At 42.6% G+C, this 27193-nt stretch overlaps 2 long non-coding RNA genes across 3 annotated transcripts in view; both read left to right on the top strand.

Annotated features, from left to right (window-relative positions):
- LOC142829753 (uncharacterized) overlaps positions 1-27193 on the top strand; it is a 125184-nt gene that overhangs the window by 72957 nt on the left and 25034 nt on the right. The window contains exon 4 of one of the 2 annotated variants that reach the window (XR_012904501.2): positions 16697-16804. The exons of the other annotated variant lie outside the window; for it this stretch is intronic. This is a non-coding gene — a long non-coding RNA (uncharacterized LOC142829753). The remainder of the gene's footprint in view (positions 1-16696; positions 16805-27193) is intronic. 2 annotated transcript variants of the gene reach the window in all.
- On the top strand, positions 7450-9437 carry LOC112546956 (uncharacterized). The gene is made up of 4 exons (XR_003090690.3): positions 7450-7875; positions 8406-8462; positions 8559-8629; positions 8726-9437. It is a non-coding gene; the product is annotated as an uncharacterized LOC112546956 (long non-coding RNA).

Below are 27193 nucleotides of genomic sequence, written 5' to 3' on the forward strand. Positions count from 1 at the left end.
AAAAGAACTCCCTCTTCCCCATCCACACACGTCTTTTTCCAAAAGGGCTCTTTCAGAAAAAGCCTTCTTCCTCATAGAAAGAGGTTTACCAGTGTAGGAAAAACCCCACTGTTCTTTCAATTTTTTTTTTAAATAATGTGATTGCAGTGTGGACGTAAGTGAAGTTTTTTTTTTTTAAATGGCCATTTTTCCAAAAAAAAACCTCTGTAGTATAGACATAGCCGGAGTCAGTAGAATGCTTCACACCAGCTAAGGCATTTTGAGGAGAGAAGAGGTGAAATGACAATGAGGGAAGAGAATGAAAAGGAGACTAGGAACAAAAGAGGTTTATAAAGTGAGAAGGAGGGACCCAGGAAGATGAAATGGACAGAAATAGTTTCCTGAGTGAGGGATTGTTCTCTACAGCACAAAACATCAACATTTGTGTCTAACTCTGTTTGATCAATGTATTTTAAAAGGTGCACCCTACAGGATCTTTTGAGTTCCTGATTAGATTTTAAATACTATAAAAGAGCATTCTGTGTCATTAGAACATTTTAATCACCTACCTTAAGAATACCATAAATTAGCAAATCTAGCATGCAGCCAAGTATAACACGCATTCATGTATTACCTGCAGTTTTTCTATTGTATGTAAAAAATATATTAGCATACCCATGGACGTACATAACCCTCAGGTTTACATAAAGAACAATAAACGACCAAAATCTGTGTTGGCTTCTTTTCATTAGGTATAAACATAGTACAGAAATAGGTAAAACCAGTATAATTTTGCTGGTCAATTAACATATTATCACAGAACAAAGTCATCAACTATCGTATCGAAGAGACTTCTGCCACCTTCATAAAAGAATCTGGTGGTCTTTAATGTGGTTACCATTTGCCAGCTATAAACATTGAAGATAATGACATCATGCAGCCTGATAATACTGGGTCTTGGTATACCGGTAATGAACCATGGCTGAGGCCACTGAACTATAAAAAGCAATAAGCACTACCCTATTACTGTACCAGTATATAAGACCTACCTCAACCACAAAGTTTTAAAACTTTTTCAGTTTATAACAAATATAGTCCAAGAAAATATTTTTAAAGATGCCTAAGCACAAATCATATACAGCTGATTTTGAACTAGCTGTTGTTAAATATTCAAAAGAAAATGGCAATAGAGCAGCAGGCAGAAAATTTTCCATTAATTAAAAGTCTGCTAGCGAATGGACAAAAGAAGAAACGGAGATTGAGAAATTAAATCCTCGCAAAAGAGCACGCCAAGGAAAGAAAGCCAAGTGGCCAAATCTAGAAGAAAACCTGGCGAAGTGGGTTCTTGCACAGAGAGATAGCCAACGTGCAGTGTCAACGGTAGCCATAAAGCTCAAGGCCTGACTTATGGCTATGGAAATTAAAATCAATGATTTTTGCGGAGGCTCAGGTAACTGGGTTTACAAATTTATGAGACAAAACAATCTTTCAGTTCGAGCACGGACAACTGTTGGGCAATGGCTTCCTGACGAATGGGAGAAGAAGATGGATGATTTCAAAGATTTTGTCCATAAATAAATTAACCAGCTGGGCCTATTACTATAACATGATATCGATAATATGAGTAAAAATCAAATTGCATAACACGCGGACATGTATACCCCACGGGGGGGGGGGGTGCGTGGTAGGGAAAAACTTGGACAACCCACTACTACTCACTAATTAACAGTAAAGGGATGCCAGTGTACTCCAGGTTAGGATCAACAACAAAAAAAACATGTAGATGGTATCATGAGCTTTCGTGGGCAAAACCCACATATACGCTGCTCATCTGAAGAAGTGGGCTATGCCCACGAAAGCTCATGATACCATCTACATGTTTTGTTAGTCTTTAAGGTGCTACTAGACTATTTGTTGTTTTTTAAGTTTTTACTGTTACAGACTAACTCGGCTTCCCCTCTGACGCTTTTGAATAACAAAGGAATTTTTTGTTGTTGATCCTAACCTGGTGTATCCTTTAATTTATCTGCTGGTCTGTTTGCATTTCTAACTCAATACCACATAAGTTGCAGAGGAAGACACCAAATCATATACGCCAAATTTGTTTAAGTATATAAAATATGTGATTTATTTATTGCCATGACTTTGAAATGCCCTCATCATTTACAAGGAGCAGAATTTCCTGCAGATTCTATCAGACTTCGTCCTTTTGATCTCTCTATGTTTCCCATACTGTTCTGAAGTACATGACTTGGCAAGATTTCCCTCTGCTTCTCATCCCCAGGCTGAGTTTCAGGGGTGTGGCACATGACTGCTCCCTCGGAGCAGAAGAAAGGAGTGTAGTGGTACGTCCATTGATCCTCCTCTCACTACGCTTTCTGGAACCCCCTACAAAGTCTCTTGCCTTCATCCACTTCTCCTATACAGCAGACTCACTATATGTAGGGCTCGCTCTGCTCATGGAGGCTGGTGGGAATAGGGCTTGCATCTAAGCAAACAAAGATGTTATTATTCAGAGTAACTACTAGTGACATCCACAAAAGCAGAATAAAATCAATGGGCCAAAATCAGACCCAGTAGTAGTGGCTGCAACTCCACTGAAATCAATGGCATCTCATCTGCCTACACCAGGTCTGAATTTGATTTAGAAATATTATACCAAGGTTTGTTCACGTTCGTGGTATTAAACGTACAATGTATTTGAGAGAGTTTGTCTGTCTGCGTGTCTGTATGTGTCTCTCTGTTTCTTCAAGAACTTCTCCTAAACAGGAAGAGCTAGAACCACCTAATTTGGAATGCAGCTTCCTCTTATCATAACTTAAAGCAAGGTCAGGGTTTGGTTGTGCCAGGACACTGGGATGTGCCTGGAATGGGATTGCTTCTCAGAAAACTATATAGAAAATAGATAAAATCGCCAGTAGGTAAAAGGGATTAGCTAGAGGTGCCTCACCTCTGGGACTGCTCTAGACCTGAGCCTTCCACTCCCCAGGTGCACTTTAGGAAGGGTGTGGGGGAGCTGACCCTCCTGCTCTGCCCCCCAATTCATACAGGAACATTGCTGGCTGTTCCCCTTCATCAGGGAGTGAGGGGAGAGTGCACAGTTTCTGCATTCCTCACTCTGGCTGGGGAGTGCAGAGGGACCTGCCCCAGCTGGGAGACAGGCAACTCTCCCCCAGCTGTGCCTGCTGGAGCTGCAGTAGCTATGGAAATGTGCTTCCCACCTGGCCCCAAGCCACTACAATGAGAGAGGACTGGGGTAATCCTCTCTCCCTGAGCCAGCCTGCATCATGAAGCCCTCATCTCCAGCCCCCAACCCCAGAGCAATGATTTAAAGGAAGCATGCACATTTTCATTTTATTTAAAACAATTAATTAAGGAGCTAAGCAACACCAGGTTAATCTTCTAGTAGAGCATAAAAGGCAAATCATATAACTTTAACACAATTGTTTTATAATAAAGGGACTGATATTCACATCTTAACCCTTTGATTCTGGAAATTATGATGTTTTAATGTATACTTACTATAGGAGTTTCATGACAGTGGCAGGAAAAAGGGAATATAAGATTAAAATATTTAAATATACATGTTAAATGTCAGCTCTGACTTTGGATATTTGGAAAGTTTGGAACCAATCAAATTGGAGAAGCACCTTTCCTGTATTCTGTAATGATTTCTCCCCTCCTTTATTCCTCTCTTACTTTCCTTCAAAAAATGTGTTTAAAAACAAATCTCAGACTGGGGATCTACAAGAAGGAGAGTATGGAAACCAAGGTTTCCTTTTTCAGCATTCTCTCAGTGTAGGAAAGAAGATTGCTTTTTGTACACACAAGAAAAAAAAATAGACTTGTCAGTTTGACTTCCTTTATGCAGAAAAACTCTGTAACTATTTTAAGGGATCAAATAGGGAACACTTGGAAAAGCAGAGCTTGATTAAAGACAGCTAACATCAATTCAGGAATAGCAGATCTTACCTAACTAATTTGTTGGAATTCTTTGAGGAAATTACTGCTATGGTTGATAAGCAAGGAGGGAAGGATATTATAGCCTTGGTTTTTCAGAAAGTACTTGACAAAATTCTCCACTGATGGTTAAAATGTCTAAGGTCTGAAGTCATGGAATTGTAGGACAATGGGCATATTGGACTGAAAACTGGCAAAAGAGGAGGAAAGAAAGGGTAGTTATGAATGGAATCCTTTCATTTTAAAGAGCGGATGTAAGAAGGATCAGAGAAGAAACCACATTTTGAGTTTGGAAATAGGATTTTCAAGGTTGCTGAAGACTCTAGAGCACCTTGAGCAGTGCAGTAAAAAATGAGTAGCATTGCAGATGGATAGAAAAAGAACTGCCTTCTGATAATACAGTATCTTAAAGAGTAGAAAGCAGGAGGGGGATCGACTTCTGTAATGTGCTCTTCACTCCACAGAACCCTGCTAAAAGGGACCATTCTAGTTTTGGAACAATAATACATTTTACATTCCCAAGACATGAAGAGGAATTCATACAAGAACATGTCACACTACAAAAACTGATCATGGCCCATTCTCCATTTTTCATGTTAATCACCATCTTTATGCACCTAAGCCAATTTGCCACAGAATGATCTTATGTCTTACACACATAAATGTTCTTATAGAGGGTCCTCTTGCTAGAATGGTCTCACCATAGGCCAGCGTTTCTCAAAGTGTGTCACAGACCCACCCAGGTAAGCCACTGGCGGGCCTGTGCCACTTTGTTTATATTAAAAATGCGCCCGTAGCCATGGAGCCTTGCAGCTCCCATTGGCTGCAGTTCATAGTTTCCAGCTAAGGGGAGCTATGACTTTGGCTATGTCTTGCCCATGATTGTTGCAACAGCACCCTTCCATCGTGTGGCACTCAGGCCTGGTTTATATTCAAAATTTTGCCGACATAGCTAAGGTAGTTAAGAGAACGGAAAAAAGAAATCACACCCCTGATCAGCATAGCTGTGCTGGCAAAAGCCCAAGTGTAAATGCAGCTATACTGGTAAAAGAGTCCTTTTATCAGCATAGATTATGTTGTTCAGGACATGAATTAACTATACAGGAGGCCCCTGAGATGCGACCACCCGAGTTCTGACCACCCACACTTACAACAATTTTTGTAAGTGTGGAAGGAGCTGGAAACCCCCGACTTCCATCTTTGGCCCGCATTTACAACGGCACACGATGCCAACTGTAAATGCGGGTTCAAATTATGATGCCCACAACTTGTGACGCTTCCCCTGGAACCAATCACGTTGCAAGTTGGGGGCCTCCTGTACTGCCAAAAGAACTTGTGCTGATGGCTGTGTTTATGCTAGGGGGCTCTGGTATAGCTATGCCAGCAAAGCCTTTCTGGAGTGGACAAACCCTCAGTGTGATGCTATGCATAAGAAAATGCAGGCTGATATCTTTATAGAATATCCATTTATATCCCCTTGAGTTTATTTTCCTCTACTTGTTTGAAAATAGATCCTTATGTTAATATTAGGATCTATTTTCTACCTAGAAACACTCTGCTCTCCTAATTAAGCCATTCTTGGAAGGAAAGCAATAATTTAAGTCTTGAGATTATAAGGACTTTGATGGGGTTTAATGTATGTGGGAGCTAAGGCAAGTAATCCTCTCCCAGTGAGTGTTAAACCAGGAAGTTTTAACATTGACTGGGAACATGCTTCAGTAAAACAGCTTCATAATCCTCTAATTTTTCCGCACTAGATGATTTAACGTTTGTCCTCAGAACAGACATGTTTTTGCCCTGTTGCCTTTCTCTCATTTTTCAAGTACAAAGAGGCATTTGTTTTTCTGACAGTTAATTGACCAAGATGGAACAGGATACACAGCAAGTGACGTCTTACCAAGGAAATGCGTAACTTCATTAGTATGTCTGAATGCTTGGCTTCTCAAGTAGGTCTTGTCATTCCTCTGATCTGCTGGCTTTTCTTGATTGTGTCTTTCTAAAGATATCTGCACATCTCTAGACAGGAATTTACCATAGTCTGAAGGACTTTTAATATATCTCTCTCTCCCCCTGCCCTTCTGTTTATAACTTATTTTTATCATCTTCCTTCCCTTGTTGGGCCCCGTTGGTTTTCTATCTCTATTAGAGTTGCTGGAGGCTACATCTTTTACATTTGAATGTTCTGTTTGCTCATTGTTCCATTCTCCTTCCTGTCATGCCCCTTATTTCAGTCATCAATAACTGCACCAAATTTAGAACTGACCATTCTATTTGGTTCATTGGTACAGAACATCTGCCTGGATCCCGGAAACAAAATGGAAGTAGCAAAAATCCCTGTGTTGGACCGCACTTAGTAAAACACAGCTCTGTAAAACAGTGGCCATCAAGATGTTAAATCTGTTAACAACTGAGACTGAGAAGGATGCCATATATAATTTAGGCAACAAACTATTACTTCACCTCTGCTGGAATAGAAAAATTCAGATTATAACTCAAAAGCTTTAGCTGCCAAAGTTTAAAGATGGACCGAGGGGATTGTGAACATTGAACCTCTACCCTTTGGATCACCATCTCTTCCCAGCCTTTCCTTCATGAATGAATTAAATTTTGTTCAGAGGTATTTTTGGCAGACATTAAATTGAAATATCGTATGAGTGAAAAATACTGTAAAGTGTGTTGGGGGGACACTTACTACAAGAAACCTCTAATCTGTTCTAAGCAGATCTCCCTAAACTGTTCCATACTACTTAGTATTAATTAATATTAATTAAATACCCAATGGTCGTTAATAGAATGGAAAGGTCTCTCTCCATGCCCTTGGGTTGCTCATTAATAGACACCAGGATGATGACAAATGTACAATCCTACACTCATTATTGTTTTCCTTTTTAGGACAAGAGGGAGGGTTTTGTGTTTTTGAATCATAACTGCAGCCCCTGTTCTTATCGGGTTAATTGGGGTGTAGTAACATCTGTTTGGATAGCCTGCTTAAAGGACGATTTTAAGATGGCAAATGTCATGTGGCTTTTTCATTTACTTTATGCTGGAATGTCAGCCCGTTGCATAAATCAGAACAGTTGCTTCCGTCTCAGTGACAAGGTATTTCTTTAGCCTCTCTTTAATGAGCAAGCATCTATCAAGAACAAGGAAAATGTGATTTAACAAAAAAATAAAAATGTTAGTGTTACTGCTCTGGCACTGCATAAGCCCATTGGTAGCTGGCCAGGTCTTAGGATGTCACCCTCATGCTTGCTACTTCCCCTTCGCTTTGCAGAATTCTCCCTGGCACCTTTTCAAAACAAATCTTGGAAAGCGCACAGAGACATACATTCTTTCTGGAACCCTCTGAGTCCTTTTAACTACAGAGTGGCTGCCAACTGAGGCTAACAGGACTTTTGCTCTTTTGCTCTTTTTTTTTTTTTTTTTTTGAGTTATCAGCATCCTAAATGTAACTGCATGCCTTCAGCAGGGCTTTGTGGAGCCAGAGGGTGGCACTGTGCAAGAGGAAGATCCATGACACCGGATTGTGCAAAGTGGCAGCAGACACAGTTCCCACGGCTCAGAGATTTCTGCAAATGTTAGCACCTAACATACTGGCAACTAGTAAAACTAGAAGTCCTTGAGCTGAGAGAAATGATAAGCATTGAACTCTGCAAGACAAAATAAGAAGAGAAAAAAGCAGTGGTGATTAAAGAAGTGGAAAGGCCTCATCTGTAATTAAGATGTCACTGGGAAGGAACAAGGCAGAAGTCTGGGAGAGGTCACCTCTCTGCTCCTGAGAGATGAGATAGCAAAGGGACTGTCTATGATGTCAGTGTGGTTGCTTTGAAAAGTAGGGTCTGTGCATTCTGGAACATGACAGGACATGGCAACAACAATTGATTCTCTCAATTGAGATTGGTCAAGAGTGGAAGCCTTCAAGTAGAGCTGTGAATGGTTGGTTGGTTAAACTCAGCAACACTTCCGCTTTGTTGACATGCATCTTAGAGTATCAGGTGTTCACCTGTTTTGCTATTAAAGGGGTTTCTCACAGTGAATGTGCTGTGGACTCCTGAGACAGAGGCTTACTTTCTCCTTTAAAGACTACTATAAAACAATGTTTTCCTATAATCCTATGTTAAAATTTGCTAATAATATTTTTTGCTTTCAATAGCCTTTAAATGTGGAAATTGACTTGGATTCCCGAATGGGGGTTGTACCTCTGATGAATCTACTCTTATGCAGGATTCTAGAACAGAAAGTCAGCTGGGAGCAAAAGCTTAAGTGACTTTAAGGGCTTTAACTCGGATGCCTTATTTGTTGGGAGACAGTAAGAAATGAAAATATCCCAAAAAGGGGACAGGGTTGCCCAGAGGGCTGTGTCCAGAGTGCGTGGAGAATGTGCTAATCCGGCTCATCCTCTCAATAGCCCATGCTATCCCAGCACTTTGTTCACATACTAAATCAATTTTTTTACTTATATTAAGGCACTCTTAAATCTGGTTCTGCTGACATCAATGGGACTTGCTTCAGATATAGATACGGTGAGATATAAAACATATCCAATCAGAGAATCTCAGAACACTTTAACGTTTCATGAACTGAGCCTCTTGAATTAAAATCTTGAATTACACTTGTAGGAGAGAGTGATGGAGATATTTCCCATAAATTGAGGAGGAGAAAGGTGGATCCCCTTTCTCTGAAGCATCAGGTACTTGCTGGGATTAGGATAATGGATTAAATGGTCTGAAATAGTATGACAGCTACATTGTTCCTATGTATATAAATGACTTCTTAACTCTTGCAGCCATACTGTGATACGAACTCAATACAGAAGGAACGCATAGACACAATACGTGCTTAAGAACACTAGAAGGGGATTAGAGAAAGAACCTGGAGTGAAAAAGAGAAGACTGACAAAATGGCAGGAACTCTGAGTTGACTTTTGTTAAATAACCCACTTTAATTCTTCTACTGACCTCTTACTTGCTTCATTCAACATACTTCCTTAAAAAATGGTGTTATGTAGCCTAGCCAAGTTTTTGACGGCATACAGACACCAGACATCCATAATTTATGGTTGTGCCTGTGGGTTTTTTGTGGCAATCAGGACCTTGAGCGAACAAGATCATTTTCATTAGCTGATTATGACCTATAACATATGCTTTTAGGAAATCAACAAATGAACAAAACAATATGGATCTAGAAGTCAAACTAATGATTCAGAAATTGAAAAGAAATTTAAGATAACCTGACAACTAATAAAATACTATTATTAGGATAACTACTATGTGTAACTACTTAAATTTTGTAAAGTTTAACACAGTTAACTATTTTGTCTAATATACCAGTGATGTATCCAACACCTGCTAAGCAACATTATGTCATTAGCTTGCAAAATTCTTGCCATTGTATTCTGGCAGACCTGTAACTGTTAATAATGTTGAATAGTGTTTGAAGTTAATAAGAATGTTTCTATTCTAGAAATTAAGGTCAATAAAACCCAAGTTTCTTGCCAACTCATTGTGACTTTTATGGAACCATTTAAATAAAAATGGTAGGTTTCCATTTCTTTTAATCACACTCCATTTTTCCTGGGTCTCTGGCAGTAACCATCCTAGTCCTAAAATATCAGCCTCATCACTCCATCTGTCCCCTCAAAATCATTGACTATATGAATGGCAACAGAATCTCTTCATATTATTTAGAAGACATTGGGTTTTCTGTTGGACAAAAAGAAGCTAAATTTGTGTGTGTGGTGGGGGAAAGGGGGGTTAAAATAAAAGCATTCTTTTGTTTCTATAGACTAATCTTAATGCATTCTTGATGCAGTAATGATTTCAGTGCCATTTATTTTTATATTGCAAATATCACAGCCACTATAGGGTTATCCAACCCTTTCATTGCTGTGGGCCAGATGCTAAATTCGAGGCATCTCTGTGGTCCACCATACAGATTCTAAAATCAGATCCTTTTTTAGAATTAAAAAGGATTTAGCCATTAAGGCGCTAATGGGGTTAAGAAGCAATAAAATAAAAGACTAGCTCCCTGTGTAGCAAGAAACCTAAGGACATGGTTTTTCTTACACTAGACTCCCAATGTTGACATCAATATTTGTAGTGACAAGTGTGAAATGGCAGCCAGGCCTGTCATTTGCAAGCACACAAGGGATTGTGGATTTCCATCACTTTCAATGAATAAGTAGTCTCAGGGTGCGTCTACGCAGCAGGGCTTAACTTGAAATAAGTTACGCAAATTGAGCTACGTCAATTGTGTAGCTTATATTGAAATAGTTTATTTCGAATTTTGGTGCTGTCTACACAGCACTTATTTCAAAATAAAGCACTCTTTCTCCGACTTCCCTTACTCCTTGTACAATGAGGGTTATAGGAGTCAGAGTAAGAAGTCCTCCAGCTTGACAGTATTTTGACATTATTTCTAAATAACTGCCTGCTGTGTAGATGCAGACTAAGTTATTTGAAAATAATATTCATTATTTCAAAATAATGTTGCTGGGTAGACCTACCCTTAGTGTGAAATGCTCTATTCTCTGCACCAATTTTGTTTAATTACAGCCACTGCAGGTATTCACATCCTTGCTCTTGGATTACTGCTGCACCGCCCATTAATGCACTGTGGTTAAAATTAGGGACATAAAAATTCATTTAAAAATATAACCATGTAACTGCTAAAACTCATAGTTAAAGTATAAAGTTTCCTCGGCAGCGGAGCCAGAAAATCAATGCTGGCCCTGCTCCTGGGAAGCCAGTGGGCAACCTGCAGCAGGGGGCAGGCTGGGCCCGCCATGGACAAGGGCTGCTCAGGGGAGCCAGCTGGAACAGTCCCTGCCTGTGGCAGGCAGGAGGGGGAGGTGGGAAGGCTGCTCTGAAAGACCCTGTGGGGCTGGAGCTGCTCCCTGCTGGGTGGGCGGAGAGCAGTTCCAGCCCTTATGGTTAAGTGGAACCAGTTAATTGGTTAAGTATTTACATCCCTAGTTGAAAATCCACCAAGCACATGTTACGATTAATCAATTCAAAAGCAACTACCCACCTGCCTTGGGAAGGAAACTGACCGTGGCCTCACATTGTGCACCACCACTATGGAGAACAGGGGCACATGGGGCCCACGAGGCGGCACACAGATGAAACTCTCTCAGGGGCCTGACTAAATTGTCCCTCAAGTTGCCAGTTGGACCCCAACACCTTTGTAGCTTCACTTATACCAAACTTAACTGACGAAACCAATATGTTATTGGCCATTAGAACAGCAGCTAAAGATTGAGTCAGTGTCTGGGAGCTGGAGGAGTAGCTAGGGCTGAAACAGTGCCCTGAGCGGAGACAGTAAATGGTGATCCAACCACTGTTGGGTCTGGAGCCAGCACAGAAACTGGTGCTGGAAGAGCACATGACTGGAGCTGAGAACGGACATCAGCTGCCAAGGCTGGAGCAGTAGCCAGGGCCGGGGCCAAGGCTGGAGCAGAAATACATATTTGTTTATATGAATATTGGAAGGGGCTGGGTGCCTGCTTGTCCCCCCCCTTGTCCATGCTGCAGCCCCATGTGTGCAGAATGAAGATTGCTGTGCTGAGGCAGATGCTGGTGCTGCGAGAGGTTGGTGCCCCCTTTGTTGGTGTGAGAAGGAGGTGGTGGCACTGGTGATGTTGGAGTAGAAGAGCACCCATTGCATAGCAGCTGAATTGCTTTGTTAGTTTAGTGATCATAATACACAGAGATGATTGGCTCTGCTTTTGGCTCTGCTGGGGCTTTTGGCTGCTGCTGCCACTACAGCAGCAGCAACGGTAGATGGAATCCCAGGCTTTTTGAATCTCCTCAGGGCCCCAGGTGGTGCACTCCAGGCTTGCCTCAGCCCCGCCTCTTCTTCCTGAGGCCCTGCCCCTTCCAGGCACACAGGACTGGTCTGTTCTATCTTTCCAAGTCTCTCAGCTGCCCAGCTAGTGAGATTTGGTCCCAGCTCTGAAGACACTGCAGACAAAGGGCCACTGGGGAAAGGGAGACGTTGCTTCCCAAGCGCATGCATCATATAGGTGGCAGTACAGGATTTAAACCTCAGAAAAGATTCCCTAGTTCAGCGCTCTGTCCTCTAGCCCAGGGGTTTCAAATGGCTCATCAAGGCAAGATGCTAGCAGGCCTTCAAGCAGTCTTTATACTTGAGCATCCACAGGCACAGCCACTCACACTTGTGGCTGCAGTTCGTCATTCTTGGCCAATGGGAGCTTCAGGAAGCAGCGTGGGCCATCCTATGGCTTCCTGCCCCTTCCTTGGCTGGGAACAGAGAACCGCAGCCACTGGGAGCTAGAAGCTACTGTGCCTGCTGACATTCAAGTAAACAAAGTATCTTATGGCCCACCAGTGGCTTACCCTGATGAGCTGCAGCCCAAAGTTTGAAACCCCCTGCTCTAAACAACTGTTTGTACTAAGTGAAATAAAATTATTAGTATTTTATATACCACATCATCCAGTAGCTTGAGTCACAGTCCAGAACCATACAGTGCTAGGTGCTGTGCAAAAAAAAAGAGACGGGTTTCTGCCCCAAAGAGTTTATAATCTTAGAGAAGACAACAGACAGATATTGTAAGACATGTTCCCTCAGAGCTCATAATCTAAGACGAGAGAGGTTTTTTGGGAGGTGAGGGGTGTTGTTTTTTTGGAAGCGTTTTTTTTTTTGTGAGCTGAAGTCGTCTTTCCCTCATCAGTGGTAATGTGTCTGGATGAGCAAGAAGAGCTACCTAAATGTGGAGAATTAGAATTCTGGTAATATTAAAGAACACCACATTTACAATGGATCCCTCCCTGGAATTGTCTTTTAGAAATACATATGCAATAAAGAATGAAATAAAGGAAAACAGCAGGGGGTTTGAAAGGCAGATTATTCATACAATAGGTCTTAGACTTAGGAGCTCCATGGCTGAGAGTTAAGAAGATTACTCCATATGGAAGGCTAACATATTCCTGTAAGGGGCAGGAGCCCTTCTATTCAAAGAGAATTTTAAAATTTACCTTAAATTCTCTTCAATTTTAGCCCATTGTGTTCATCAGTGAACACTGAAATGGAGACATTAAAGTGATACAGAAGAAAGAGCAAGAAAAGACTTGGCTAATTACGCACAGTATGTGCTGAACAGAGGCAAAAGGGATATTTAAAGCAAGATGTAATATTGAACGCTGGTGTTGCACTATTCCACTTTGGCAAACTGGTGAAAGTATGGAGCAGGGTGTCGTATCTCAGGGTGCAATCCAGACCAGTGAAAGAATGTGTCACTGCTTGTCCAGTAACTCTGGCTACCTTACAGTGCTATGATGTTGTAGCTTCCAGCCCAGGACCACTCACAAACAGCCAAAGGGATAGTCCTACACAAATTTCACTTCAGCTGTGAGGACATAGACATAGAGTCTCATAGTGAAAGAGGTTCCATGTTGTTATTTGCTCAAATGCAGTTTGTTCTGTTTCTTTCCCCTTTCTATTGTCAAAGAATGACCACCTGATGGGTGATTGCCAAGCAATTGTAATGAGACCAAGCAAGAGGTATAGGCTTGCCCTTTGTCTTTGAGAAACAGGTTCACCTCCTTCCCAGATTTGTCTGATAATAGGGGCAATGGATTCAGCCTAAAAGTGTGTGTGTGTGGGGGGGGAAATTAGGCCCTTCCCCCTGCATGGTCCCACCCTGCCTCTCCTCTTTCTCCAGAGACTCCACCCCCACCAAGCCGGAAGCTGGAGCTTGTTCAGGGAGCTTGAACCCCTCCATTTGTCTGAATAGGGGACAGAGAGTAATCCCCAACCAGTGTCCCTGCTCCTTGGGATTTGTGCCCAGAGAAGGTGGAGGGTCCATGGCTCCCCACAGTTGCCTGCCTGGCCAAGGAGAACATGGGCTGGGGGCCTGCTTTTGGTCCCCCCCTCACCGCATGAGGTGGAAAGTCCACAGCTCCCCACAACTGCCCAGTTTCCCTGGATGCTCTTACTTGGGCTGGGTTCCAGCTTCTGGCCTGGCTGAGGGCAGGGCCTCAGAAGGTAGGGGGGAACAGGGCGGTCAGGCCCATCCACTTTCAAAATGAGGGAGGGCTATGGCTTCTTGGCTCCTGCTTTTCTGCTGCACAATTTGGTAAACAATTAGTCATCATTTCAACTTTGTTCATAATTCTTTATATGCAGTTTGTACATACATTACAGAAGATGATGTTAAGTTTTTAAATTATACCTCACAAGCAGGGTTCCCTCTAAGGTGCATGCCTGTGCAGGTGCACACCAATAATTTACCTCCTACCTACCTCCTCAGAAGAGCCACGCAGTGGCTGCTCAGCTGATCTGGAGTGGGGCCACATGGTGGGTGGCGGTCCCACCCCAGGAGCAGCAGGGCAGCCACCACACAGCCCTGGCCCTAGCTTCAGCCCTTCCCCAGGGCTGGAGCTGTGGGCCACATCACGGGTGGCTGCTCCTCCAGCGGCCCTGGCTGGGGCCAGATCCTGAGACATGTCACGGGTGGCTGCTCCTTCAGAGCAAGCCCAAGACACCTGGCAGGTGGCTGCTCCTCCAGTGGCCCCAACCGGGGCCAGAACCAGAAGCCATGTAGCAGGTGGCAGCCACTAGAGCAGCCCCAGCTGGGGTGGGAGTTGATCCTGCCAGACTGGAGTGTCTCTGCCTGTGGCACTGCAGGTCCCACAGAGCTGGAGCAGCCGGCCAGTTGACTGTAAGTAGTAAGTCTCACCCAGTAACGGTGATGTTAACCATTCACATCCCTATTTTGAACAGGATTTTAATAGTTGGGCTGTATTATTTGATATTGAACCACCCAGCTCATGGCCTTTTTTGAGCTTTTAAAAGATTTTAAGTATTATATTTTTATTTTATAGGAATACTTATAATTATTTTTAAATTTTTACTTTAATGATAATTTGTATTGTTTTAGTTGTTTTAATATTGGCAAAAGGATTTAGGGTGTTTATTTTGGGTTTCTTTTTTTATTTTCACTTATTTTATATTTAATATAAATCACTTAAGGAAAAAAAGTTAAACTTCGTGAAAGCATCATGGCACTTGAAGAGTTAACTAACAAAGTTAAGGATGTCAGTAGATGCTCACTGCCAGATAAAGAGTAGTTGTAAGTTTTGCAACTTTGAATAAGATATTTAAATGGATTATATATTTATATATATATATATATATATAATTTTTTTTAAGTATTTTTTGAAAATTTGAGGTCCCTTGCTGTGTTTATTATGAGAGAATACAGGTTTAAACTTTCTTGGCTTACCTTTTACTTGCTGAAGTTTTGAACTTTTTTGTTTTTAAAATGATTTTAGACATTTAAAGAGCTTTGGGGGTCGTGTGTGTACATTGCAAGTTATGAATAAATGACTTATTTAAGTTGCTTACATTTCTAAATTGCTATTTATTTTTATATTTAAGCTTTGACCATGTTTTTTTTTTCCAGCTGAGATCTCTTTTGGCCTGGGCTTTGATAACTTCTGTATTTTAGCAATGTTTAGTTCCATCTTCCTTCCATGTTTCAGCCATCTGATCTTAACTACATTTTTTATAGTTAAACAATTGAAATGGGATTGTTCTTGTACCTGCTGCAACCATCACAATTCATTATTTACAGGCTCATTTGTTAAGAAGCCCCCATTTCCTTCCGAATGACTGTCAGGCCTTCCGTGTTGTGTATGTGGTGACAAATCACATCGTGCCGGGGTGGTCAATAAGCACATTGCAGGACAAAGAAGGTACATTGGCACTAAGTCAGCCATAATAATAAAGATGCATGGGAGAAAGTGCTGATGTAATAGCTCTTTTTATTCTTTGTGACTGGGAAAGGGCTGTTTTAGTATTCTTTCTTCCATAACATTTTTGTTAGTAACTGGTGGGTACAACAGTGGCACACATCTGAACAAGCGCACACAACCTCAATATTGGTGCACAAGACAAAACTCAGTCTGCTCATGGATGAAAAATCTTAGAGGGAAAGAGGGAACACTGCTCACCAGGCCTATTTTCCACAAAGATTGTTATGATAATGTATAGGGTGTGAATGTAAGGGTGTTTTTGGTCACACAGGCTATGTCTAGACTGCACTCTAAAATAAAAAACAGATACACAATTTGCGCTACGCAAATTGCATATCTTTTGTCAATTTAATTTTGAAAGAGGTTATTTTGAAATTTGGCATGTCTACACGGTGCCAAATTTCAAAATAAAGTGCTCTTTCAAGCCATCCTTTATTCCTAGTAGAACAAGGTTTACAGGGATGGCAAAACAGCACGTCTGTTATTTCAAAAAAAATTCAAAATAGCAGATGCGTTCCTTAGACACTTCCAGTATCCCGAAATAGCAATGCAGAGACAAAGCTAAGGTGTTTGGTTCAGTAGGGACTGCAGTTTCCCAACTGAAAGGAAGGATTCCCCCAGTGAGAAAAATATGAAATACTCAGCATTAAGGCTGAGTGATTATTACTTGGGACCATACAGCCTGTTTAAAGCCCTGGAACTTGAGGCTGTTGAAACTCACCTAAATTGGGCCCTGGATACTATATTAAATGGACAAATCTTCAATGGATAGGAGGTAGACAAGAAACCTGGATGGGCTGAATTCTCATATTTAGGAACCTAGTTTGTACCTGTACAATATGTCCATGTTGGCATAAACAGCTAAATGGCTCTGTAAACAATGCCGGCACAAATGGGGGAATTGCTCAGAATTACTCGCTGTGCATTAAAAAAAAGCATCATTTCTTCTGTGTGTTAATGTAAGCATGTTCTGTCAGCAGAATGCAGACACTTTGGGCCATGAACTGTGTGTGTCTTCCCACATCCACACCATCTATGCCATCTGCTCTCCTCTGCTGGCTATAAGCACAGAAAAAGTGAAACTTCAGGTGAGAATCCAGCTACTTGTTTTGCTGACTTACCTCAGTATGGCTTCCCCATCTCTGACAGTTATGAACCAAGCCCTCGTGGTCCTCACTCCTCTCCTTAGGCCAAAACCTCAGCAAAGGCAACAGAAGGTGTGCCTGAGGAAGGGCTGACTGAAAGATTGAACCTGGGCCTTACGAAGGGATCACTGGGAAGGGAAGGTGGTAGAATGCGAAGAGCACTGGCCAATTGCTCCCCCTGACCCTGTGCTCTTTGAGAAAGGGGTGGATATAATCACAGTTTCTGCACACCTGCAAATATAGAGACTGATCTAGTGTTTTTAGGGTTGCTCATTGTCCTGAGGAAGCCAAGGAGTACCCCATAGTTCCCTCCACAATGCCCAGAAGAGCTGGCTGGGTATGAATGTGTTTGTCATGGCCCTAAAGTATGGTGCCGTGTATGGCCTCACACAGCACATGGAGGAACTCGGAAGGACTGTGGCTCTCAAGGCACAACCAATCACAGCCTGTCTGGTGATGCACCCATTCACTTCCCTCAGGGAGCACTGAACACAGTAGCTCTAGAGCAAGGACTTCAGAGTATGTTACCCTTGTCCCTCCACATGTTGCAGTGGTGTGACAATGCATCTTTGAAATGTCAGAGCTGGCTTAAGAGCAGGCTAGACAGTATCCACGCATGGCTTGTGGAGAAGTGAGATGGAGAAGTGTAGAGAAGCACTATCTTTCATGAATAAGTATACGCTGGCTGATTAAGAGAGCATACTTTTAGAAAGGGGCAGTCAGAAAAGCAAAGACAACCTCTCTTCGACAGCAGAAATACGGCCAACTAACTTACTAAAATATCTGACTGAGTCACCACAAAGCTACTCTGCCCAGAGCCAGGTACAACAAGTGCTTTGTGCACTCAAATGAGACTTGCATTTGGGCCAGTCAATAGACATCAACATGTACGGTATCATGGCAACTGGTGTATCGCTTGCATCGGCTTGTACAAAGCTTTGCTGGGCCCCAGTATGCAAACTTCCCACAAACATTTCAACGTGCTCAGAGCCAAATTCTAGGCAATACTTGAAGTAATTTTACCTCAGCATTTAGCCAACAGAAAAGAAAACACCTCAAAAACTTCTTTTCAGATGTTGAAAATAGCAGAGTTTTGTCCTAGTCTAGTGAAAGCCGAAACGAGCAAGAGCACATACATGTTTGTGGGACATCACCTTTCCTTTCTTTGCGCACAGAAGCTTAGCATTCAAGGAATGGATTATGGGTGGAACTCTATTTGCCCCTCCAAGCTCCAAATTTGTGCCCACATATTGTTTATTGGCAGACATACATTTTCTCCTCTTAAAGGGAATCCATTCTTCTGAAAACAAACCTTTTGATTCTCCAGAGGAGAAACTAAGCCAGGTGCTGGATAGCTACACAAGGGAGGGGAGGAATCTACTTCCTTGACTGAAGAATGGTTATGGAGCTGCTCTGTGACAGGCAAAACATCTTCTAGTGCTCCCTCATAAAAGCAATGAATCCTGGGGCATTGACAGGTGGGATTGAACCTGGGACCTTGAGAACGATGGCTAAAGCCATGTGACTCTATCACATGAGCTAAAAGTCAATTGCCTTTTAGTTAACCTAATACCAGAGAACAGATTTCACTTTCCTTTCTCATCATTGCAGTACCTTTGGACTACATATATTATACAGAAGCATGTTCTTCTGCCTTGCCCACATCCCTACCTTCCTAGAACTGAGCTTTTTGTCATGTAATGAGTACAGAGCCCCTTAGAATCCTGTTGCACAGAGGGTGAGACTGGATGTTGGACACAATACACAGTGGGGGGCTACCAACTTCATCTGGTACATAACTTCATATGGTAAAAACCACTGGGGAATTTGATGTTGGTCTCTGTGCAATAAATTTCCCACAGGAAGATTACACACTTTGGCAGCATCCTTTGGGAGGCCACTTTTGATGTTGCACTTTCTTGCGCTATTCTGCTTTCATTTACTAGATGTGGTATGTGCTGTGAATTTTCATATAATGTTGTTTTGTAGTCATATGTTGCACCAGATGCAGTCATAGGTCTGTCCCATCTGGAAAAGTTATCTAGGATGGGTCTGTGGGGCTAGCTATAGAACAGATGTGCTCAAACTCTTTCAGAGTGTGGAAGCTTTCGGAGGAACAAGATGGTCTTCTGGGCCACTTCTTGATCCCATCTGGGATCCTCTCCCCTCCATATGGCCATGACAGTGCTTGCTCACAGGGTAAAATAATACTAGGTCAGTATTAGTCTTCATATGATATTTTCACTGTGATCTGAGATAGGGAAGTTTAAACAGTTAACCGGTTAAACGATAGAGCTGACAAGGCCAGTTAGGTAAGCATCCCAATAAGCCTCATGCTTACTGGTATTCTTCCAAGTTAACATCCCTAATTTTTGCTCTTGGGGGGAGGTGGGGGTTAAGCATTCAGGTCAACAATAAAAATCAGTTTTTTTCTTATTAACTGTTTTCTTCTCTTATGAATGTTGTTGGCAACAGTAAGAAATTAAAATCATCCTATTTCCTGGTTTCTTTTCATTCTCTGCCCTACTTTCTGCTGGACTCTGGCTCCCCTGCTTTGCTTGGCATGTGACTGTGAACAAGTTACTGAAATGTTAGGTGTCAGTTTCCTTATCTGTAAGATGGGGATGATGATATTTAGACTAAAGCACTGAGGTACAGTGAGGATTCATTAGTTAACATCTGTAAAGCACTTGGTAGCTATTCTGTCAATCACACTTCATGTTTTAAGTGTGATCATTATTCCTTTTTATTTGCACACACACAACTGAAGGAAAGGGAAGTCCCTTTTTTAAAATGGGGACTCTGCTCTGGATGTCGTATTATGAAAGCAAGTGGTTTAATAGGATTCTTACATTGGAATGTGGTGCCTACTATGGAATAGCTGAACTTCTCAGAATACTGGCTGTTGCTTCTCTGTTCACAACACCAGGGTAACAATGGCAAACAAGAGTCAAAGCTCAGATGTTTGAAGCCTTTGCTAGAACCCTGGTCATGTGTTTGTGGCTGGTGTTATCTGCCAATTGTGTAGGTTCAGTATGTGAATAATTCATTGTGCGGTACAGAATACATCACAAAGAAGAGAATGAATTTGCTCATGTGATTGATCCTTCACTTTAGGTCGTAGTGTTTGAAAGAACAGTTTTCATATATCTCAAAAGCATTTCTGATGGCTTGCTTATAATTAAGTAAGACTAGATTGAGAAGTAAATGCTACCAGACTTATTCTGAACATTTCATTTTGATAATATTTTCTTTCTTTTTCATCAGCAGTATAGTGCCTTTTTCATATTCATTCTTATAAAAACAAAATTATTGTTGTTGTTTTGTTGTAGCTGCTGTAACAACAACAGCAATAACAATAATAATTAGAGTGCCAGTTCTTGAAATCCATATTTAGTTTTCACTTTGTCATTTCTCAGGCAAAACTCCAGAGGAAAGACATCAAGATTTGACACAATAGAAATTTTGCTTGAACGAGAATTGACACAAATTCTGTGAAAGTTTAAAGATTTGACCCTTTAACCTTCTACCTTTGAGCGTTAAATAGACTTTTACTAAAGTGCTAGCATAACCCACACACATATTGGGTGTGATATGCTATCCCATGTAGTGGCACTTAGACCACTTACAGAGAGAAAGAATGAGTTTACTGTACTACAGCCCTAGCTAAAAGGGAGGAGGCATTTAGCTCAAGTGGTAGAGACTCGTGTACAGCGGTCCCAGGTTTGGTTCTGCCTGTTAGGAAGACCATGCTCTTTCTTCTGTGAGTCATTACTCTGTCAAACATTCCCCACACAGCTGGGAGGCCAAAATTGTGAGAGGGTGTGTTCCCAATCAGTCTCTGGAAATCAGAGCCTCCCTCAGATGAGTTACCTAACACAGGCTTTGAACTGACATAGGAAATGAATCTTTTGCATAAGAAAGAAGACAACTTTCATATATTTTCTGAAGCTACATATGGAAGAAAAGCCTTTATGTGTTAAGAGACCTTCCGTCTCTTTTCTGTTGCAAGACCCAGCTTCAACCCTCCCAGTCTCTCAAGAATAGTATTTCCTGCCTCACAAGTCAAAATTTGAATCTTAGACAGCAATGGGGAAATTTGGAGAATGTTCCTTTCTTCCTTCTCTTTCTCCATCCTTTTACAGCCCCTGGATGATGGTGAGGATTCTCTTCCAGCTAGGGAATGATGTTTCCACTGTTTTGCTGCTGAAGAGGATCATTTTGGCTAAATTTATCTCGCTCCTAACTTTTCCCAAATGTAGCCTGTAGTAATATACCAACTTCCTTTCACACTCTGTCTTCCAGACAGGTATTTCACATTACGCTTTTTACCTTGAAACCTTTTTACTTATTCCACAGTGACTGAGGTACCTTTTGTGATGAATTTGGGTTCTGAGGAATTAGGAGGCAATGCTTGTTTCTGTTAGGGCATTCCTTTCCTCCATCAGGAAGTTCTTGGTGTCTCAGTGAGGTCAAGAATTTTGTGGTTTGCTTTCTTCTCATGATTGCTTCTATTTGGCTTTGTCAAAGAGCCTCAAACTTCCTTTTATCCAATGCAGGCCTGTATGCAGGAATTTCTGGGGGGGGGTGCTTTTTTTGTAAATGTGGACCACAAGAGTGTGAATGCACCCCGAAAGGTCTCCCAAGGAGGCGGGAAAATCAGTCCCAGCCTTCCTCCATCCAACCAAATCATGGGGGAGAGAGGCTCAGGTAGCAGGCTGTTCCTGCCTTCCCCTGACGAGCCAGAGAATGTTTACAAGGGGGTGCTTTCGCACCCTTTGCATCCCCACTACTTATGGGCCTATAATAACTAGCCTTGTTTTTGATTCCGCCACAGCTCCAACTCTTTGCTACTACTTATCTGTGGGAATCTTTGGATTCTTTCTCCAGTTCTTTTCTCCCCTGCAGGCTGAGTGACTAGGACAGGAAATTTCTGTCTTCTTACACCAATGTTTCTTAAACTTTTTAAGACCGAGGAACACTAAACAAAAACATTTTTTTTATCAGGAAAACCAAGGATTTTTTGTTGAGAAAAAAAAAAAGGTGGGGGAAGAGGGTCGGGGAAAAGTTATTGAGAAAAAAAGGTTGCCTGCCCTTTTAAGGGAGGCCATTTTGAATTTTGTTGTTGACCGTGGCACACCTCTGACTGCCTCCTGGCACACTGCTGTGCCATAGAACATAGTTTAAGAAACACTGCCTTACACTCATCCCAAGCCCACTGAACTAAGTGGAAAGATTTCAATTGGCTTTTGAATGGGCCCTTAATGAATCTGCACTATTTTTCCATACTTTTCCAGGGAGTCTCCATCTAATAGCTAAGCAGGCGAATGGCACCATTTAAAAAAAAATAAAACATCATAATCTCAGGACATGAAAGTTCATCACAGATGTTTCTCTAAGGCTTATGAAGTGGATACAAGACCCCTTTACCTAGGATTGCAGAGGTCCAGAATTGTCCTGGAGCCTACAGGAATTAAAGATTCATCTTAAATTATGGTGTAGCGCCCCCTCTCCACCTGGTTACCTTCTTTTAAAGCCAATCTCCTTTCAGGTTTGGATGGATAGGTCTGGGTTCTTCTGGATCCTGCCACCCACTCAATTTTATTCTTTCTGATTGATGTACTTGGCGGTGCCTCCACCCCCCTCACTCCTTCCTAGCAGGGTCACCAGGGCAGCTTGGGAGGAAAATTCTAGCCCAGGATAATCCCCACGTATTTGCCAGATAGTTGGAGACTCCCAGAAAATAACACAAACACATACACTATAATAAACACACTTATATTAAATAGAACAGGGTAAAACACTATTTTTAGGGTCACCGGTGCCCAGCAACTGTGAGGTTAGTGTCCCGTTGGTACACGTACTTTGTTGGGGCCCTTTTTGACTGTTGACCACACAATCCTTCTCTGCAGTGGTTTAGCAGTGGAGCTGACTAGGTCCAGTACAGCCCAAAGGACTCACAAATGGGAGAAGGCAGTAAATCCCTCCACAGTTTAATATGCTGCAGGTAATAAAATCCCCAAACAAATTCCCTGACTTACTAACTAAAAATTGGTGCACTCACACACTCCATGAATGAGCCTCAGGTTGAGAGATGACTCAGTCTCTGCAAAGGGCTGCTCTCTTCTCACAGGGGTCCTCTTCAAGCAGGAACCAGGCTGCTTCCGTCCCAGAATTTCCCCTCACCGCGAAGGGGTGCAGGGCTCAAGATGCAGACCACACAACTGCACCAAAATTCAAAACTACAGCCTCCCAGCCCAGCATTCAGACCCACACAGCAGGCAGCAGCCCTGAACTTGCTGCTAGAGCAGAGCTGACCATGCAGTGACTCCTTTCACCCAGGGAGCTGGAGCTAACTCAGCCTGGCTGGGGAAGCCTCCCAGCAAACTCCACAACTGGGAATCAACAGTGGAGACATAAACCCAGCTGAGGGATCCTGCCTTCAGGTCCCTAGAGGCCAGTTCTCAGGGGGAACCCTGCATGCAGGCCTGGGGCTTACTAGCTCCCACACAGCCAGTCCTCCCCTTTCTCTGGCTGGCTCCAGACTCCCCTCAACAATGGTCTCTCCTTCCCCCTGGGTTGCCGGGCAGACTCTGGCCCTGGTAGGGAGGGAGAGCCAAGGCAAACTCAGAGTGCCTCTCCCTGAGCTGCCAGCAGACAAGGCCCCGGGAATCCAAGCAATCTCCTTGGGAGTTACAATGGCATGTGATGAAACCTCAAAGAACATGTCCAACCAAAATTGGCAACCCTAACCCTAACCCTTCAGGATAGCAGCAAATTTTATTGTGCCTCCTTTGTAATCTGGTCCATTATGTGCAATAATATGTGGGTAGCCAATACGTCTTCATATACAACCACTTGTTGCAAATCTAATTTCACTGGGTTTGCAAATAATAGGAGGGCAGATCCTCCTGAGGTATAAACTCACATCCCTCCTCTATAGGCACTGGAGCTATGTTGATTTACACCAACTGAGGCTCTAACTCAGGGTGTTTTTCTCCTGGAGAAACTGCACGTGTGTTCCAAGGTGGAGGAGCATGTTTCTTGTTTTGGTTCATATCTGGACATTTCCCTAAGTCTCGCTCACATGAACAAGTAACCCAGAGCTCATTATTTTCCTTAATCAGACACTTAACTCTCCATTTAAAATTCTGCAAAGATAATTGGAACTCATCATCAAATGCAATACAAATAAATGCATCCTGCCTTCAAAAGTACAGCAGAGCTGAGCCGTTTGCTCTCAGACTGAACTCTGCTGGACTAAGATGGTTGTGTGTGTATGTATGTGTGTGTGTGTGTGTGTGTGTGTGTGTGCTTGCAGTAATTGTTATTCTATCATTAAAGGGAAAATGGGAGGGGTGCTCTGTTTTACAAGGCAATAATCTGATTTGCGAGGGAATAAACCATGAGACAGAAGGCTCAGGCTGAGCCATGGGTCTCAATGCGGGGAAGAGAATTATTCCTGAGGAAAATGAGGCACTCTGCCTATTATACTAGAAGGGAAACTATAACATTTATAGTATCCATAAAAATAAAATTTCCCCCTCTGCTATCCCTTAGTAATGTGCATATCTCTGGCTTTAACTTCCATATGTCTTTGTTCATGAATGAAAAGAAGAATTTCTCTCTAGCTGCCCTTCCCACCCCCCAATCTCTTCCTCATTCTGTGTTCCTTTCCATGGCTGATTTAGCAAAACGTTAGATAGAATAAATCTAACCTTCCCTTTCTTCTCCTGTTGTGCCTGTTGCTATCTAAAGCTGAATTCAAGCTGTCAGCTTGGGGGTTTAGCACATCAGACCACCCACAGGATCAGGGAGTGCTCTGAGCTGCTCCAGACTGAGGCGGACCGTTCAGTTTGGTGCAATGGGTGATAGAGACATTGGTAGAAGCAAAGGAAGGGTTAGATGGAAGGTATTCAACATTTTTATAAATCAAGGCTGAAGATGAGGGAACCCTGACTGAACTGGGAGGGTGTGGAATGAAACTAGGTTTTCCGAGGTAAAACAGAGCGCTGTCATTTGGAATGTGGATTGGGGGCACAGTGCTTATAGAAATACAATTGGTAATTAAAACCCTCTGGTAACATTAGAGTAAGTGGTAGCATTTTGGATATTACACTAGAATTTGTAGGGCTTTTGGTTGTTTGTTGTTTATTAAAATCAATAGATTTCCTGAGTAAAAACTAAACACTTCACACAGAGTGGGGGGAAAGGAGCAACTGTCTCAGGGCTGAGTGATTCAAAGGGATCTTGGGTTCCTGGCCACCGACGCCGCTACTTCAAAACCCTGGGTGCTGAGCTACAACGATGGTGCTGGGGAGGGGAATACAATCCATTTGGCATTAAGGGCTGGCTGCCCCAGCTCTGCCCCTTCTGCCTAAGGACCTACCCCTTCCAGGACCATGGAGTCAGGCCTCCCTGCTACCTTGCCCAGAGGCCCCTGAGTCTGTAGGCTTACCTGACTTCAGGATTTGGCTGTCATTTGGTATCAACTCCAGCCCATATTTGGAGCTCAGCTCTCCGCTGCTTTGCACCTTGAGCCATTGACAAATGACACCAGTGCAAGGCAAGTGTACAAAACTAGTACCATTCTGATTAGGTCAAGTTTTCTGCCCACTTTGCACTGATTGCAATTACTAGAATAGGTTCAGAACAACAGAGATTCAGGCTCTTGGAGTTTATAATAGAGTTGTGGGGGAAAGGCAACAAAGAACGGAGTGAGACAAAATTGTATTCAAAATGGCATGCATTTCTCTGAAAAATAATTTGAGATTGGTTTTTTTCTGCTGATAGCTAAAAGGATAGAAGGGATGTGGACATTTGGTAACGATGACTCAAAAATTGCTGATGGGGAAGGAGTCACTTTAGGAAGAAGAAAGTGGCATGGTAAAAAACATGTTGAGGGTGAAGGGTCATTTTAGTAGTGGGTTGGTCAGATATTTGTTGACTTCAGAGGAATGCTGAGATTTGGGGATTTTGGAGTTCCATTGCAGGGTCTGGAGGAGAGTTTGCTTTTGCTTGCAAAAACTCTTCCTACCATTCCCCTTAGGCTGGCCCTTTTTAGCTCAGTCCCTTCTGACTTGTCCCCACTGTAGTCTTATTTTTTTTACCACATCACTGTCTTGTCCCACTCTCATTCATCTCACGTAGCCAGTCCCCTTGTCTCCTGATCACAATCTCAGTCTTCTTGCCCAATAAGTCCTACTCTCACCTTGATCCAGCCTTCCCATCCCAGTATTCCCCATTCCCACTCCTTCAGTCTGCACCAGTCCTCCTTCTAGTCTCCTAGCATACAGATTCATCCTCTCTTGCACCTTAAGAACATAAGAACGGCCACACTGGGTCAGACCAAAAGTCAGTTCAGCCCAGTATCTTGTATTCTGACCATGGCCGATGCCAAATGCTTCAGTGGGAGTGAACAGAACAGGGCAATTTATCATGTGATCCATTCCCTATTCTCCAGGCCTATCTTCTGGCAATCAGAGGTTTAGGGACACATAGAGCTAATATCAACTGATGAACCTATCCTTTATGAATGTCTCTAATTCTTTTTTTGACCCCACTTATACATTTGGCCTTTACAACATTCCCTGGCAATGAGTTACGCAGGTTGTCATTTGTGTGACATCTCCTTGTTCCAATCTCTTTGCCCAGGCAGTCCTAGTTCTCCTCCCATGCGCCAGATCTTTATCACATCTGTCTTACCTCCCATCACCTTCTTTCTCCTCCCTCATTGGCTCCCACTCCCCTTGCCCTGCCACTCACAGTCCCATCCCTATGGTTTCTCATCTAAACTCAGTTCCTCCTGGCCCAGGCTGCCTGTCTCACCGTCCCCTTTTCCTTCTTCAGCTAGCAGACATAGTCTCCATGCCCAGTTAGTCCTAATACCTACCCACTACCAGGTTCTGCTCCAATTCTTTGCTCCTTAAGCTCCATGTCAGGCCACCTCCTTCCAAATTTCACATCCCAGCTCCAAAGAAAAAGCTTTCCAGCTAGAGCTTTCCAAAGAAAAAGGCACCCTTTTTTTTTTAATACGCAACACCAACAGATGTCCCCCAGTCTCATGCTAGCAAACAGCTGTACTGTTTTGGGTAGAATTTCCCCCAAAAATTCAGCCTATGTCAGATACCCAGTTTGGAAAATTTCAGCTTGAACAGGGGAAGTCTGGCAAATTTATAAGCAACTGAAATCATGGTCTCAAAGTCGGAAATGTCGGGCAACCATAATAATAGGTGAGGCTAGTAGCTCTGCCTATAATAGACCAAAGGTCTATGTGGTACACATCTCCTTTCCTCGCTCCTGGAAGGAGGAGCTGAGCACAGGTCTGACAAA

This window comes from Pelodiscus sinensis, chromosome 1, assembly GCF_052426305.1.
Source record: "Pelodiscus sinensis isolate ZL-2025 chromosome 1, ASM5242630v1, whole genome shotgun sequence".
NCBI lineage: Eukaryota > Metazoa > Chordata > Testudines > Trionychidae > Pelodiscus > Pelodiscus sinensis.